Below are 16,610 nucleotides of genomic sequence, written 5' to 3' on the forward strand. Positions count from 1 at the left end.
CATCTCTTAATAGTTCTACTTTGTGTACCTTGTATTTTCATGCTGAGCACTGAACTGACTGTTTCTCTGTGGGTTTGTTCTGTTACAAGCTATTTGTTATTTAGCATCACAGTCATTTCTAGAGTCCGTGTCTGTATTTCTGGTTAAATGGTTGCTTATTACCTTTATACGTTTATATAGCCAACAATACAGTGCTCAGCCAGGGGTGTCATAGTAACACACTTTCTTCTAACAAGGAGGAGTTATTCTGAATTTAAAAAGAAACCCAACCCCTAGAAAACTAGCATGTGAGAGGTGGTGTTTATATTGAATTGCTGGATGAAACTGTGCAACCCTATACGCAATCAAACATGGCTAGGTTGCCTCTCCTGCCAGGGATGCCACCCACATCTGTCTGGGTTATGCCTGCATCAGCTGTTTCCTCCAGCCCTGCACCCCGTGCTGAGCCTGCTGTTGCTGGGTGTTGCTCTCTGCCTCCTGCAGCTCCCCCAGGCTCCCTGCAGCTCTCAACACCCTCTCCTGCAGGCAGTCGCTCCTGCTCGGCCCCGGGTGCCACTGATTTCCTGAGCCTGCTTGTGCAAGAGACCCTGATGGGTCGAGATCATGGCAAAAACCTGGAGGTAAGTGAGTGTAGATTAAAGAGATGTTTTTTATCAACACGTCTGTAGATAAATGGCAAAGCACAGTAGCGATTCTGCAATTCCCTGTGTCAGGCAAGGCTCCCATGGGCAGCTCTTTGCAGGAAGTGAAGAAGCTTTCTGGAAATACACTGAAATCCAAGAAACAACACGTACGGACCTAGAGCACAGGTTCCCTGATCAATTTGTTCATTAGGCAATGATTTGTTCTGAGAGCAGAAACAGAATTTAGCTTTCAGAAGTAAAAGCAGTGCAATTTCTAGACTTACTCTAGGACCAGTTTGCCCACTTTTATTCAAGAGGTAATGAAAACAAACCTTCCCACTCTATAGCGCCTAATACTCTTTCTGTATTGGTGGCCTATTTTTCTTAAGGACAGGGAGGGACCATTGAGTCACTCATAATCTCATGCCCTCCTCCTCCTCTCATTTAAATATTAATATGATGAATTATTACTAGAGTAACAGCTGTGCACTACTCATATCACAGAAACATAACCTTCTCCTCATCAGATCACAGCTATTCCTGACTAGCATTTTCTGGTCGACCTTCTCACTTGTTGTGTACTACTTTTTAAAAATCAGTTTGTTAGTTCTGGTGTGGTGTCACTAGAATAAATGTTTTGTTCTGTTCTTTCTGCTTAAATATTTATGATACTGAGGAAGTCAAAAGATAGCTTCAGTAATGGTAAGTTCAATGTCTGTGTGTATTCTCTTATGAGATTTGTTTGTTTAGAGAGAAAAGCATATGAAGGATTAAGAGCAAGCAAACTAACATTTAAAAACCTCTCTCTCTCTGAGAACTGCCAAAATAAGAATATATTGTCTTTTATATAAATGAAAGCATTATATATTAGTCAGATGATATCTCTAGATAATTAAGAGGAATAACTAACATTGTACTAAGAAGTACTAACACATTGCATTCTCTGTAAAGTATTGTAAGAGTGACTGCCGATAACTTGTGAGACAAATCTGTAAAGACTAATGAAAATAAATATTTAGCATTAAACAAAGAAAAGAAGGGCTATGAAAGAGAGAGAAAACACTAGGAGTTAGCTCAGTAAGACTAGAAATACAAAGGTAAAGTATTCACAGACAGATTTGAAAATGTTATGAAATGTTAAGTTCTGTGGATAAAGGTCCTCCTCCGCTAAACATCTTTTGACTGTTTCGTGTGTTTGTGCATGTGTGTACGTGTGGTTTAATAAACCCACACATTCTTTCTCTTTTAAAATGTCACTCCTTGTTGTGCTTTCATGGTGGCTGGTTTTGTTGGTTTCTGGACCACTGCTCTGGAGAAATCAGTTTTCCCGGATTTTCCCATTTGCTTATACTGAGCTCTGGATGAATTTTTTCCCAAACTTCCTTGAATTTTAATTCACTGCTCTTGTTATTTAGGAAGAAAAAATCTGAAATGCTCTTACAAAGGCTTTAAAATGAAATGTCCATATTTTGATTTGAAAATTCTCATTTTAAAATGTTGATTAGCAACCAGTGTCCTCAAGTCAAACAAAATGCTTTCAATTTGAATAAATGATTGTTTTATTGATTTTCTTAAATACCTCATGAATGTAATAGGGAACCTGAAAAAAGAATTGAGTGTGGCCCAACTTATAAACTGTGCCCTTCTTTTCCCACTCCTTAGGAAATTTGTAGAAACCTTGTTTTCCAGACAGCCTTAACAGTGACCAGAGGAAGGGAGGAGGGAGATTTTCTACTGCCTGTGAACTTTTCCCGTTCAAAATCAATGCCTAACCACATTTCTGGCTAGGGGAGGTGGTGAGAAGGAAGACTGAAAACAGAGGGCTGAAAAATGTCTTTCTACAATCACTGAGCTCCCTGATGTAATGTTAGAAGTTATGCTGTTACTTCTTACTTTTCAACTCAATACCTTTTTTTCTGAACAAGTACGTCACTGGATACAAAGCACCCAAGCCTGACTGCTTGCAATTCCCGTTGTAGCCAGCAAGGGTAAGCTAATAGACTGGGACATGCTCATCCCAGGCAGGATTTCACCGGCAGGTAGCTAAGTATGCTCTCTCTCTCTGTATATATAGTTATACAGACTCCTTTTCCTGTGTGTGTTCTGTTCCTCCTAAAGTTCATGGGAGTCGGAAATGATTTTTATTTTCTTTAACTTACAATTCACATCATGGTGTTTGTTGTTTGTTTGGTTTTTTGTTTGTTTGTTTTTTAATTATTGTGAAGTGAAGATATTGCAAATTATTTGACAAATATGTTGCTTTAATAGGGGGAAAACAAAACAAAACAAAACCAACTATATCTTATTAAACTTGTAGCATATCTCTAGATAAGATCCCATTACAAAGAGTCCCTTCAGATGATTATCTGCTGTGATTGCAAATGAACCTTGTAGCAATCTCGTAACAACTGTGCTCATGGACGGAAGAGAAACCTGCTGTCAGAACTACAAATAATTTACGTAACACAATTTAAAGCTCTAACAAAATGTTCCCTTGTTAAGAGGATTGCTATACTTAATGTGTGAGATGGAAATACTTTCTGAAGGTCAGGAATGCATCGAAGATAGATTAGATCTCTGCAAAAGACAAAAAATAGTTTTTTAGCAGGAGTTTTTCCTCCGTCAGACATTCAACTTGGCATTCTCTGAAGCTTATATAAGCACAGCTTCATTACTGCAAATGCTGTCTTCTCTGCAGAGGGAGAGGAGTGTCAGTGCTTCATCTCTGCACATGGGAAAAGATAACTGAAGGTAGTCTGGGGGCAGCAACTGCTCTTTGCCACCACCACCAGCACAAATCAAGATTTGTTTTAAAGAAGAGATGGGTGGATCTGGGGACATATTTCCTAGGCTTCTGCCTGTGACAGCTCTCAGCATTTTGCTGAAGGATCACAAGCAGCTTGTGTACCTCCTTCAGGTGAGATGCTGAAGCTGCAGTGGGTGCCCAGCTGCCAGCAGCAGGTGAGCGCAGGCAAAGTCCTGCAGGGTGGCAGCGGTGTGGGATTGGGTGAGCTCATGGCTGTGCTGTGGCCCCAGCCTGTGCAAGCAGGAGCAGCAGGATGGAGCTGTCTCATTTCAGGATCTTCTGCTCATGCCCATAACTCAGTAAAGGTTCCAGGCCCAGGCCAGCCACGGGATGACAGGGAGCTGGAACAGCCTCTGCTAGGGCTGAAGGGCTGTGCCTGTAATCCAGGAAAGGCATCAGGACACTGAGTTGTGCTCTTCAGCTCAGTGACCTGCTTGCTTATGCTCCATCAGAAGTTAATGCTGTCTTCATAAAACTGTCATTTGACCTGAATTTGACATGTTGGAAAACAGCTTTGTGAAACCTGGCTTTTCATGATAGGATTGAGGGGACAGGAGGGGAGTCTTGAAGTGCTTGTCATGTATGATAGCATGGAAATAATAAGAAGGTACAGCCTCTGTAACCATCAAAAAGGCAGGCTAATGTTTCCTGCCACTTCTCTTCCCATCTCCTGCGTTCCTACAGCCAGCCAAAGGCTGAGATTATGGAGAAGCTGACACTGGAGACTATTTCATAGAACCCGAATAATTGTATAGAACAGAACATGATGGGACACGTTGAATGGGGCACTCCACAGCCCCAGTGCTGAACGTTCAATGCCACTGTGCAGTCTTCCCTGTACCCCCAGCCACCTCTCAGCAACCCATGGAGAGCACACCAACAGTGCTCCTTCGGTCTCAGAAACTCTCTGCAACCCACCCTTTTTTAGCCCTAATGTGTCCCTGTGTAGGAAGGCCCTCATCCCACCACCTCTCTCAACAAGGCTAGTGGCTTTCCAGCCCCCGGGACACATCAGGTAAAGGCCACCTGGAAGTGCAATGCAGCCTGTGTTGGGTGTCTGGGCAAGGTGGAGAAGAAGCTGTGCATGCGTCTGTCCCTTTGCCCAAAAAGAGAAGTGATGGGGAGCAGGCACACGTGTGGGGAGCAGCTGTAGGGCAGCGACATGGCTAGGCAGAACATTGCACCTGCAGCCACTTGCTGGCTCTGGTGAGGCTGGGGAGCTCCTGTGTTAGGACTGCTGTGGTGCCCCCAGTGCTTGCTCTTTTTTGATAGACACGACTTTGCTGACTGCTAACTCTTTCCATGGAAAGGTTTTGTGTCAGGTATGTTCCCAAATCTGAACTTTGCTGGAAAATTTAGCTCAAATGCTTTGTCATTTTAGAAGAACTGGTTTGGAGGAGAGCACTGATTTTATCTTACCCTTAAAGCAGGTCAACAAAAAGTCTTTAGAAGTCCCTTGCCTGTGCTACGACAGGAACACACTCTTAAAATCTGGAATCAAAAATGCTTTTTTTTTTTTTTTTTTTTATCTTTGTGGAAAATTGCCTGATGTCTTTGAATGGGAGACCTTAGGTTTTGGAGACTGGATAGAAGTGGTAGCAGATGAATTCCCCAAGCAGTCTGTCAGTACTGGGCGTGCTCCAGCTGAGCTAACTTCTGAACAGGAATTTTCCTGTGACTGCATCCATGGACTGCTGCAGGCTGTGTTGGGTTTGGGCTCCTTAATTGAACATAAGCGGACTGTTCCTCCCATGATCAGCTTTTAATGGCTTCTGTTGGCTCAAGGTAAGAAACTGGAGGCAGCTGCCTGGCTCACAAGCAGAAGAAAAAAGGACTGAATAGGTATGGAATTTTTAAGGAATAGGCTGGGGAAAAAATAAAATAAAATAAAACTTGTAAAAATGAGATTTGAATTGGAAAGGAGAAAAGCAAATAGAACCTGGGAATTGACTGGGAGATGGGAGGAGACTGGGAGAAGTTGGTCGAGTGGCTGAAAGGGAGTGGAGAGGCTGGCATGGAGGGTGTGCAAACACAGCTTCTTGGGGATGTTCTGGTGGTGGGGAAAATCCAACATCCTGGACAGAGTCTAGAATAATCTGCAAAAAGCTGAGAATTCAGAGCTTCTGGGATCTGCAAGCGGTAGAAGAAGTACCAATCACTTTGAAAAACTGAGTGGGGGAATAAAGTACCAATCACTTTGAAATGTTCTAGGAATCTCAAATTGTGCATCTGCTATTAAAGGCTACTGTGACCCTGATCTTTGTGACTCACTTCAGGGAAGCGGAAATGATAATATCCTGGTAGCCGTGAAGATTGAAGAAAGTAAATTAATGGGTATTTGCAGAGCCCTTAAACTCTGTAAAGTAGAAAATTCTTCTGTGTTTCTGTCCTCAGACCAGGACAATACGTGATGAATAAGACACAGGGCAGTACATGGATTTTATTTTTCTTGGTATCCAATTACTGCTAATCAGGTGAGCACTATCTATCTTGTGCAACGAATGGAGCAGAGCACTGAGCACTTGCAAGAAGAAAAAGGAGTATCTGCTCGTGCAGTCAACCTGTGCCGGAGCAGATAGAGCTTGTTCTGATTACTGTGATTGTCAGGGCTGATACAGCTCCCTTGAAAGGTCAGGGAACTTTACTAGCTGACATTAAGGCCCATATTCCCATGTTCTCCTGCTATCTGAAACATTACAGCAATCAAGAAGATAAATTTTCTTGCTCCTCTGTGTAAAAAGGTTCAAAAGTTTCTGTTACTGCCCTGCTGTTTCATTTGATTTCAGCAGTTACTGCAGGTTCTTGGTTGAAGTTTTCCAACCTGACAATGGACTGTTGAAGCCTTGCCACTGATTTACCATTCCTCCTATCAGTGATTACATCTGCGTTGTTTACTAACAGGTATCATTGGACCCAGGATGATAAACACTGTGTACATGGCAGTACTTTGATCGCAAATTGTACATATAGTCCTTGAATAATTTTTACTATGAGCGAATGGATTGCCTTAATTATTTAAATGGGGGTATTATCACAGACCATAATAATCTCATTTTTCTCAAGTAGATAGTCCGTGCAGCTGTGGAAATACCAGCTTGGGTAATCTGTCATGAGAAAATAAATAGCCAACATCTTGAAACCTGTGCTGGGTTGAGGGGGAAAACAGCAAGTGTGTGTGTGTGTGTGTGTGTGTGCGTGCAGCAGATGGGCTTGAGAGTCCTAAGTCCTCCTTGGGGTTGCTGTTGGAGCAGCACGGTTGGGGCAGCAGCAGTGACACTCCTTGTCCAGCCCTGCCAGGGTGGTTCAACTCTGATGGCAAGAGGTGAGACTTGTGCCCATCCTTGGCTTCTGGGATAACTTTTCCAGAAGTCTGTAGCTAGAGAGGCCGTCTGTCCTGGAGAAGTAAGCAACAAAGAAAAGCTTAGAGATTTGTAGGCTGCAGTCTGTCCCTGCGTCTGCTGTGTCAAGGCACAGACTGCCAGGAAGAGTTTTCCCACTGTTGTCTGGTGGCTGAAGCCTAATTGTTTGTTGCTTTGGGTGACTAAGTGGAATCTCCCACTGTGTAGACTGACCTTATCACAAATATTCTCCCACTACTGAGCACAAGTGAATGCCCTTGCACACCTATCCTCCGTGACACTGGATGCAAGGGAACAGAAACTGGCCTTTCAGCTGGATTGTGGCACCATGAGCTGCTGGGGACATCAGACATACAGACCATAAAACAGCTCTTGCTGTCAGCCAGTACAGTGTCACAGGGCACATCTGTGATGACACCGAGGTCTGTTGAATTGCAGCAATCATGAGAACGACGTATTGCAATTACCGCTGGTCCAAAGGTTGAAACTCTGCTTCTTTGAATCATCTCTCATGCTTTTGTTTTGGGAGTGTCTAGATTAAACAATAAGAAGAAATGTGAGATAATGGCTAGCAACTTTTCTGTTTACTAAAATAGGCTTATTGATTTTAACTAAGGATTAAATGCTTCTCCAGTGTTTGATAAAACGCAGAGAATGAGGGCAGAATATCTTTCCCTTGCCACTAAATACAGCTTTAGATGTACATGTTATCTCTTAAGTTTTGGTTTTAACAGCATTGGACCAAATGTAATTGAAATCTGTTTAGAGATTTCAATGCTGGAGATAAGAGAATGCTGATACACTAGAAAGTGGAGGGTTTCTCTACCTGTTTTAATCTTTCTTAATTCCAGCTCACTTGCAAAGTCAATCTTGCTACTCAGATCATGATAGAACCTGCAGGCATAATGATACAGTGAAATATTTACCTATACTAGATAACTTTCTCTATTTCGAGCTGGTTCTTGGTGACTTCTTAGCACTCAGTGTCCTGTGGAGGCATTTCTGAGAAGCAGTCTGCATTGGCTCTGTACAAGAGAAGTGTGTCTTTGTGGAGCAGGCTCTTTAGCAGTTCAATGAACAGGCATGTGAACATGTTTTCTCAGAGGTCAAGAAACAAAAAAAGATAGACATGTTTTCTTTTCCAAGCACAGAAAAGAACAAAGTCTGGGTTTAAAGTTCCAGGTGTTTTTGTTTTGGTTTGGTTTGTTTGTTTGTTTGTTTGTTTTATATGCTAGTGATCATTAGGGACAGTTGGATCTCGGGCACTGGCATTCTCACCGAGCTCTGCAAAGGCTGGCAGCCTTGGCCACCTTCTCTTTTACCCTCTCAATCTCTTTTTCTCTCGTGCGCGCACACACACAGTGTGTGAACACCCACTAACAAGTAGATTTGCTTTTATTTACTGGAATTTATACCTAGGCAGATGTATTCTGTTTCTGTTTGCACAGCCTTTAAGGGAGAAGGTTTGGGACGGCCCAGTTTCAACACTGCTTGTCATACTTCTGATAGAGGTAATATTTCAGAAATAACAAAAAATCAGTCAAATTTAGCGCCTCCAATTGGAAAAAAAAAAATCAAATTCCTCTTTAGAGTTGTATAAATTTAGAGCATTGGTAAAATCAGCTACTCAGTACAAAAGCTTTAAAAATGCATCATGTATCCTTTACTGCTTTCATAGATAGGGAGTATCCTTTTTCGAATTGCAACCTTTTTTATCTGTCGTGGGAACAGATAGGTAACAATGAGTAGATTCTCCACGTCTGAAAGCAGGAGGCCTCTGAGGTATGGCCACGAGAAGGGTCAAATATGTAATTATTGGCTGAAGAAAAATACCTGCAGAAGTCTCAGGCTAGCAGGCCTGATGCCGGGTCTGCAGGAGGAACAGCGGTGGGTGGCTGTGACGATGCCTGTGGGCAGAGCTGTGTTACAGACACGCTCCTGCACTTGTAGTGCCTGCTGCAGACCGGAGACTGGTTCGTGGCCTCTTTGAGGCCAGCTCTCCTGGCCCTGCACGCTGCTCAGCTCCGGTGTGGGAACGTGCGGGTCTCAGACGTGGGAGGTGCACAGTTTATTACTGCTGCTTGTGGTCTTCTGTGTACAGCACGTGGTTTGGTCATTGGTGGCGCAAAAGCATGGCAAGGAGTGGGCTGCCTGCTGGGGTTAGGAAGAGGAGCACCTTGGCAGTGAGGCGCTGGGGGAAGGCTGCAGTTGCTGAGCTGCGGTTAAATCTGCTGAGAGCTCTGCCATGGACTTAAGAGAGCTGAGAGTTTGCCTCTATTCCAAATAAATGCTTTATGTGGGGATAAATCATTGGGCTTTACCTTCACGGAGGCTGATAGGAACAAAATGAGACAGGGAACTGCTTCTCTGTTCTGTCCTGCTATCGCAAAGAGGAACAGATAGTACTTGGGGTCAAATGAATAGATAAAGATTAACCTCCGAGCAGCTATTATTGGAGCCCATTTAAAGCAGTTTGAGTTGGAAGAGACTTTGCTGAAGCTGCTGGGAAATGCCAGGGTAAGAAGATGATCCCACTGTTTGGCACCAGTCAGAGTCTGGAGGATCTCCAGTGCGTGTGCTGGCACTAATAGCATGTAAGGAGGGGAAAGCCCCTCCTCGACAGTAAAAGACAAAGCAAGTTTAGACAATTCTACTCAATTTTTCCTCTTCAAAGGAAAAAATATTTTTCCTGTTTTTCATTGTAGTGTTGTTGCAAGCAAGTCTATTTTTTGCTAGAGCTGTAATGAGCCTAGAGATCCTGTGTTTCATAAGGCTGATACCCTCTGCTGTAAATGATGCTTCTGGGCATTATTATTATTTTTTTTCTGTGTAGTAGTCAATGGTACAAGTCCCTCTTTCCTGAGCACTACAGACAGTTGCCCTCTGTGGAGTGGACTGAGATCTTGCATCATTTCCTGTCATCTGTCCAAAGCTATTTATAAAATGTCTGCTGATTCTGGCACATGGCAAAACCCAGATTTCATGAGAAAGCAAATAGTTCAGAAATGTGTTCCTTCACAGCAAGTGTCTGAAAACTGGTGAGAAAATCTGAAATATCCTAGAAAATCATAATGAAATTTAAGGTATAATGGGGCTGGAGAATGTGAGGAAATAAATAGTCCCATATAGTTATATTGAAAACCTTTAGAAATAGATAATGCAATATGTACTGAAAAAAGAAGTTATGGAATATTAAGGTACAGAAGCTCTCCAGAGCTCTCTGTTATTAAAATAAAACCTTGGGTTTTGATGTCTGAAGATGTAACAAAAGCAACTTAGGTTAGCTTGTGCAATGCTGAATATTTGCCATCTAATTTGATGGTAGATTTCCCACATTTCTGATATCCACTGAAGGTAAAAAAAAAAAAAAAAAAAAAAAAAAGACAAGAAGGTAATTAGCACTGCTGATGACGCTCAGGTTTCCTCTCTCTCTGGCTTCAGGAGAGTGGCTGTGGTAGGAGTCTGACAGCGGCAGTAGGAGGCACTCAGAGGAGCAGCGTGCTTCCAAGTGGATATGCTGCTGCTGCTAAGCGCTATTTTGGGAATGCTGAAGAGTGTTGGCCACAGCCAACCCTGAGCAGCAGCACTCTCATCAGCTGCCCACCCGCCTGCCTCGACCCTGCTGGCAGGCACAGTGCTTCTTGCCTGTTGATCTTTCACCATCCAGCACACTTTTACTTGTCAAACAGTTGCACCCATGAGCTTTGGGCACGGGCACTGCTGTGTGCAGGGCAAAGTGAATGGGAGGTGTCTCTGCCTGAGAGGTCATGAATTAGTTGCAAAGATACTATTTCTTCATGTGCCTCAACATCCAGCTTGTTTTATCCCGTTTTCACTGAAGTACCACTGTGACTCGTGTAGCCAAGGCTGGATTTGAGTCAACATCCCAGTCATGAAGGCCCCTGCAGGAGGTAAAGCTAAGCAGCAATAGAGGTCTGCGACTCCTTCAATACGACCAATTAGTACTGCTTTCCAGTCCCCAAAGGTCTCCTGGCAGCACCAGGTCTCTTCTTGATCACTGACAAAGATTTGCTCCTGGCTGTGCACCAGTCCATGTGCAGTTTATTGCAAAGCAATCTTTGAAAGTGTTTGAAATGTCTCAACTCACTCCCTGTGCCTCCTTTCTCCCCTTATGAGCTCACAGATAGCTTTTGTTGCTATTTGATATGTAAAAGTTGCGTAGCCTCAGGCTGAAATAAGCGTATCAACTACTGCACGTGTATTTGTATTGAGCTTTGCCCTTTGTAAATGTATTTCAAGAAGATTCTGGTGTTGGTGAAAATGTTAGCAAATGTTAGTGTGATTTTTTTCTCTGTAAATGACGAGCACTGCAGCACCAGCTGTATTTACAATTGCACAGCAGAGGCTTTATCTGTGTAATGCAAGAGCAATTAAAATGCTGCAAAATGCTTCATGTAGGAAGGCTTACTGTTCTACAGGAATGAACAAGAATAGTTCCGCATGGACATATGTATCCTTCTACAGTTACATGCGGTAATTCTAGAAGGAGATATAATTCTTCTACATAAATCCATCTTCAGACCTTTTTAACTTCTGCTCAAGAGCTGGAGTACTTTCCAGTAGCTATCCAAAAACAAATGCATTTTGCTTTTGCAGAGACCACCCCATCCTGCTTCCAGGGCATGTCTCCACTCTGGAATACCCAAGGTATTACAGATATTTAAATGACATCTGTACAGCAATATGCTTCCTTACCATGACAGCAGCACTGCATCCAGTGCAACAACTAGCACAGAGAAGCCTTAGATAATTGCTTTGGTGCCACTTCTGCGAGCGGGCATGTTCTCTAAACTGCTTCTAAACTTGAGATGTTGGATGTGGGGCTCAGAGCAGCGCCTCAGTGCAGTCAGGAGGCAGGATTGAATGGGGGAGGACTGTCACACACAATTGCCTTGTACCTGAAATGCTGAAAAAAGACACCAACATTTGGTGTTTCTTGTTTCCACTTCATCCTATGCTTTGCCTTGTCACAACAGTTCTGTTCTGCTTTCTGTAGAATATTTTTCATCTGTAGATTCATCCACTGACAGGATCTACAGCATCACTACAGCACAACGCCTGTGTCCCGCACTGGGAAGTTTGAAGAAATGCAGATCACTTGGAGCACCCAAGCATGCAAATGTTGGTACTAGTCATCCTTTAAAATGTCATTAAACCTAACACACACTTTGGTTTCCTACGGCCTTCATTGCCTACCTCGGTAAATTTTTCTGTCTGCTTGCTATTCTGTGCATATTGATAGCTACCTCTATGCAAGGTTAGACAGCAAGGAATTAAAAAAAAAAAAAAAAAAAAGCAGAAAAATATGGGAGAGCTCCGGTGAATTTGCAAGTGAATTTCACACACTGAGGCTGCCGCTTTCAGTGATGACCCAGCTACAAGGCAAATTTTCTTCATCTTCCAGTATTGCCAGGGCTTTGCCAACTTCTCCTTTAGGCAGCTGCTCTATCCATGTGCTAAATGTTGGTGAAGACACAGAAAAAGTAGGCAATAGAATTGCCTGTCTTAATAAAAACGTGAGCTATTAAGAGGAGAGTCTGCATGCAGCTAAGCTGTACTGTAGTGTCCTAGATTGCTGATGACCTACCAAGGGTCGTCAAGGGGGAAGGATGACTTGTTCTGTTTTAGTTTTTTAATGACTTTTTTTTTTTTTTTTTCCTGCAGAATCACAGAATTTCCAAAGTATGTCACAGAACCCATTTATTTCCAACCTCAAAGTTAAACATTTTCTGTGAGTGACTTTCTTTCTCCACCTTCATTTGCCCTTTGTCCGTTGCTACCTTTGGTTTGCATTGGTCTCTTTGTTAACAGTCTGCTCTTTTCCATTTTTTCTATTGTTTCACACAGGGATGAAGATCTTAGGGTTTGCCTTTTTCCTTTCTTCTAAGCCCCCTAATGATCTCATATCTTCTTTCCTGATCAAACTGTAGATGGGTACAAAGCTTGCTCCAGCAAACTCAGTTCTACCAAGTGAGTACATGAAGTGACAGCATGCTGTCTGTGCAAGATAGTTTTGGCTATTGTCAAGCAGAATTTAACTAAGAAAGAATTTTGACACAAAATTTTGGTAAAATATTTTAAGATGATGACTTCTGTGTGGTTAACTGCTAATAATGTTGGCATGAAGTTGACTTTAAAATCTATTGGGAAAGCATTAAAGTCAGCAAATCCAGAGTGTGTTTGTTAGGAAAATATGTTTGTGTGCCCAAGAAATGAAGCCACCTGGGCTGCTGGCTTGTCAGTGAAACCCGATGTTAACTAGACTTCTGTGCTGTATGCCAGCAGCATGAAACTAACCTGGCAGAGCAAGTGGTTTGTAAGGACTTTGCTTAGCACCTGCAGAGAACTAGGCTACTTGGAGAAGGCAGCAGTTAAAGACGACCCAAACAAACCATTACAAAAATCCTGGGAGCTGTGCCAGGAAAACCAAACCACGTTTAGGGGCCTGGTCACCCTTGCAGAGCACAGGTATGCCAAGGAGGCAGCAGAAACCATGTTTCTCAGAGCCCTCCCCATTTTCTTTTGCTAAATTGGATTTGCTCTCCAAACCCATCCCCATGCCCATGCAAAATGCATCCTAGGCCGTGGTAAGAAACGTGATCAGCCCTTAAAACCATCTGCTGGCAGAGGCAGCTGTCCCTGCCTCCAGCAGGGCGCATGGGTTGCGGTGCCAGCAGTTCCTCCAGTACCGTGTGCTTCTGGACTCTTCCCATGTGTCCTGACAAATTTGGCTGCCTGGGAGCTGACCCCACAGGACCTGCGGTGCATCCATCAGGTGTCACCAGAGACACCTTCGTTGAGAGGGGAGTCCGCTCAGTGTGAGCTACAGGCTTAAGTTCAGCCTCTTCTGAAAATACCTGGGATCATCAGAGTGCTGTATAGGCTCAGAAAACAGTGATTTCCCACAGCGAAGCTCCGTGAAGCAGTGAAACTGAGACAAAAGCTTGGAGCAGCCAAGTCACCTTGGGCAACCTTTTTAAGTCTTGTCAAAATCTTTCTTCCCTTGCCAATTGTAATGGGTGTGGCTACTTAAAAAAAATACTTCATTCCCTTTTATGCCACAAGTAATGATTCATACTTGGACTGAAATATTACACTGGAATTTGCTGTTTGATCTTTTTGAATTTGGATCTAATAAATGACTCATTGTTTCAGTTCTAATTATTTTTTAATTGCTGGGCTTTATGGCCTTCTAAGACCAGTTCTTTTCTTACTCTGCATTTTACTGACAGTTAATATCTGCAAATGTTTTCGAATGGGATGGTATCATGTATCATCTATGAGCTACCCAACTGTGTTCATATGGGAAATGTGGAAACAATATGACCCAGTAATTTACAACCTAATCAATAGGCTATAAGAAATCTGGGTATGGATTAGCAATTTTTCTGGATTAGATAGCTATAAAGTGCAACATGACACACAATTAAATTCTGAGCAACTCTTAAATCATGTGCATGATGACTCCGTAAGTAGTGAGGCTGAAAACAAGCACCATTCCTGTGCCAGTCCCTTGAGGCATGATTTTCCTCTAGACTGAAGGACCTCATTCACAAGCTCCTTGCACAGACTATGCTCTTCGAATGGCAGAGAAAAATGTTGGGGGAAAAAAAGATATTATTTTTTTAATTAGGATCCCAGAAAAACAGTGGTACATCTGGACTATGTGAGATTTATGAGTGAGCATGTGTTAGCTTTTTTTTTCTTTTAGCTTTTTTTTTTTTTTTTTTGCTTTTTTTTTTCTTACTGCAGTACCCTAGGATCAGCTGAAATTTTTGAATCTCATAAAGAAAATACTTTGTATGGGTGGAAGGATTCTTTAATTAAGTAAATAGCTCTGGCTTTTAGACATACAACCACTGCTGCTCCTGCCTTTTTTGAGTCCCAAATCTCTTTCTTTAATGCAAGTAAATTCTCCTTTGTGGTTTGGCTCTCATTGCTGTCCTAACATCACCTCTTCCAAATAAGCACTCTTGCAGTTTTTTTATAGACTGTATTTAAATACAGGCCTTCTGGAGCAGCCAGTGCTGCAATCTTCCAGCACTGTTCTGCTGGGTGGCCAGGAGCTGCAACTTCCTTTCTGACTTTTCTCCACTGTTGGCAGCGTAGTTGGGTGCCTATAAATTAGCAAATATTGCAATGTACAGTGACAGTTTGTCTGCTGACTCCTGTGTGCATGGTACTCGTACTGTACTGAATTATCAAGCATCCCCTCTTCTCTCGCTCCCAGTAAGACTGGATGCAGCTGTTCAGGGAGCAAACGTCTTCGTGCAGTCGAGCAGTGGTAGCAGTGCCAGCGGGGCTATGCCAGAGGTTTCCTTCCTGGTTTTTGCTGGGCAGGTGAAGAGGGGTAATACTGTAGGTTGAGGCCACAGCAAACTGGTAGCTGGTTGTAGCTCATGTTGCTCCACGTTCCTGCTTGGTGGACGGCAAAGGTTGGGCCTGTTGATATTTTTTCTTTCTTTTCAACGCTTTCCCCCTACATTTCTGCCCTCATGCTCTTAAAAAAATAAAAATAATAATAATAATTCTATAGAGCCCTTTATTTTAATTGGCTTGAAAGAGCCAGAGAGCAGGGTTGTGACCTGCGCTGGAGGGCCGAGGTGCCTGGGGACTGCTGTTGCAGACACATGCATTGTCCTACAAGAGCCGTGACAAGAAGCTGCATTGCAGCCTCAGCAGACTTGCAGGCCTCTGGCAGCCTCATCTGTAGATTTCTTTTCAGGTACACATGCCTTGGGACTGTGCCCCAAGCCACCTCTTCGTCAGGCATCAGGCTACTGAAGTGCTAAGGAACTGTTTTTCTTTTCTTCCCTTTCTAACTTACTCCACAGAACAATGCGGATTCTGCCTGCATCCGTTACTGCCGGGAGACTTTTCTTACTGAGTTGGAGCAACATGGCAGCACATTTATTAAAATCAAAAGCAAAAAGAAAACAAGCTCTGTGATTTAAAACTGAAAGGGTCAATTGGATGGTGCTATCTGGATGGCAGCAGGGGGAGGCACAAAGCCCTCTGCACTGAGTAATTTCTATGCTGGTTCTAGCCATAAATAATCTGTTTAACCAGTAAAAATGAGCATTAATTGTTTTATATTGAGTCATCCTACACTGAAAAGGTGTATGAGGGATTCAGGGAAACCCCCCTGCCTGAGAGCTGTACTGAAACTCTGTTGGGTAGCACTGCAAGACTTCTGCTACATGCAGACCCGGTATCTTCATGCCTCTTTCTGCATCTGTGAAAACATCTCTCCCTACAGTGAGATGGCTGTATAAAAGTCTCACGGGGAAAAATTTTAATGTTTTTAAGTATTTTGCTCTATTTTAGTTATAATTTTCAGGAAAAAAAAAAAATAATTTTATTGTCTCTTCCTCTGCTGGTAAGGAAGATGCAATTGCAAAAGAGGAAACAAGGAGGTTGGCATCTACTGAGGTGAAAGCCACAGCAGATGTTTGTGGGGAAAACATTCAGGTCTTCCTGACACTGAAACTGCAGAAAATCTTAGTCAAAAGGTCCCCATCTGAGAAGGAAAGCCGCTGTCTGTCGTTCCCTTCCAACGGTGTTCTCCCTTCCTGACCACGACGGACACCGAAGGCGAGGGCGGCCGAGCCCCCTTCCCGCGGCGGTTGTTCGTGCTGCAGCTGGCGGCTGGTGCTGGGCCTTCCAGCTCTGCTCCTCTTCCTCGCCCAGGCTGCCACAGGCCCTGTGCCTGCTGCTGGAGGCGAGGGTTTGCAGCGGGAAGCTGCCATCCCCGCTCCCTGCTCTGTGCCCGGCCTTCCTTTCGCCGTGCCTCGTCTCCGC

At 43.3% G+C, this 16,610-nt stretch overlaps 1 protein-coding gene across 4 annotated transcripts in view; it reads left to right on the top strand.

The window, feature by feature from the left end:
* The first annotated feature begins 1,179 nt into the window (after positions 1-1,179).
* Positions 1,180-16,610, top strand: part of MAPK6 (mitogen-activated protein kinase 6) — a 30,683-nt gene continuing 15,252 nt past the window's right edge. The window contains exons 1-3 of one of the 4 annotated variants that reach the window (XM_084293590.1): positions 11,915-11,930; positions 12,474-12,540; positions 12,657-12,779. The gene's annotated coding sequence lies outside the window, so the exon portion shown is untranslated. Of the gene's footprint in view, positions 1,326-11,914; positions 11,935-12,467; positions 12,541-12,656; positions 12,780-16,610 lie in introns of those variants that run through there. The other 3 variants (XM_084293589.1, XM_084293591.1, XM_084293592.1) reach the window with 3 other exon arrangements.

The sequence above is a fragment of the Netta rufina genome (genome assembly GCF_964035555.1).
Source record: "Netta rufina genome assembly, chromosome: 11".
Taxonomy (NCBI): Eukaryota; Metazoa; Chordata; class Aves; order Anseriformes; family Anatidae; genus Netta; species Netta rufina.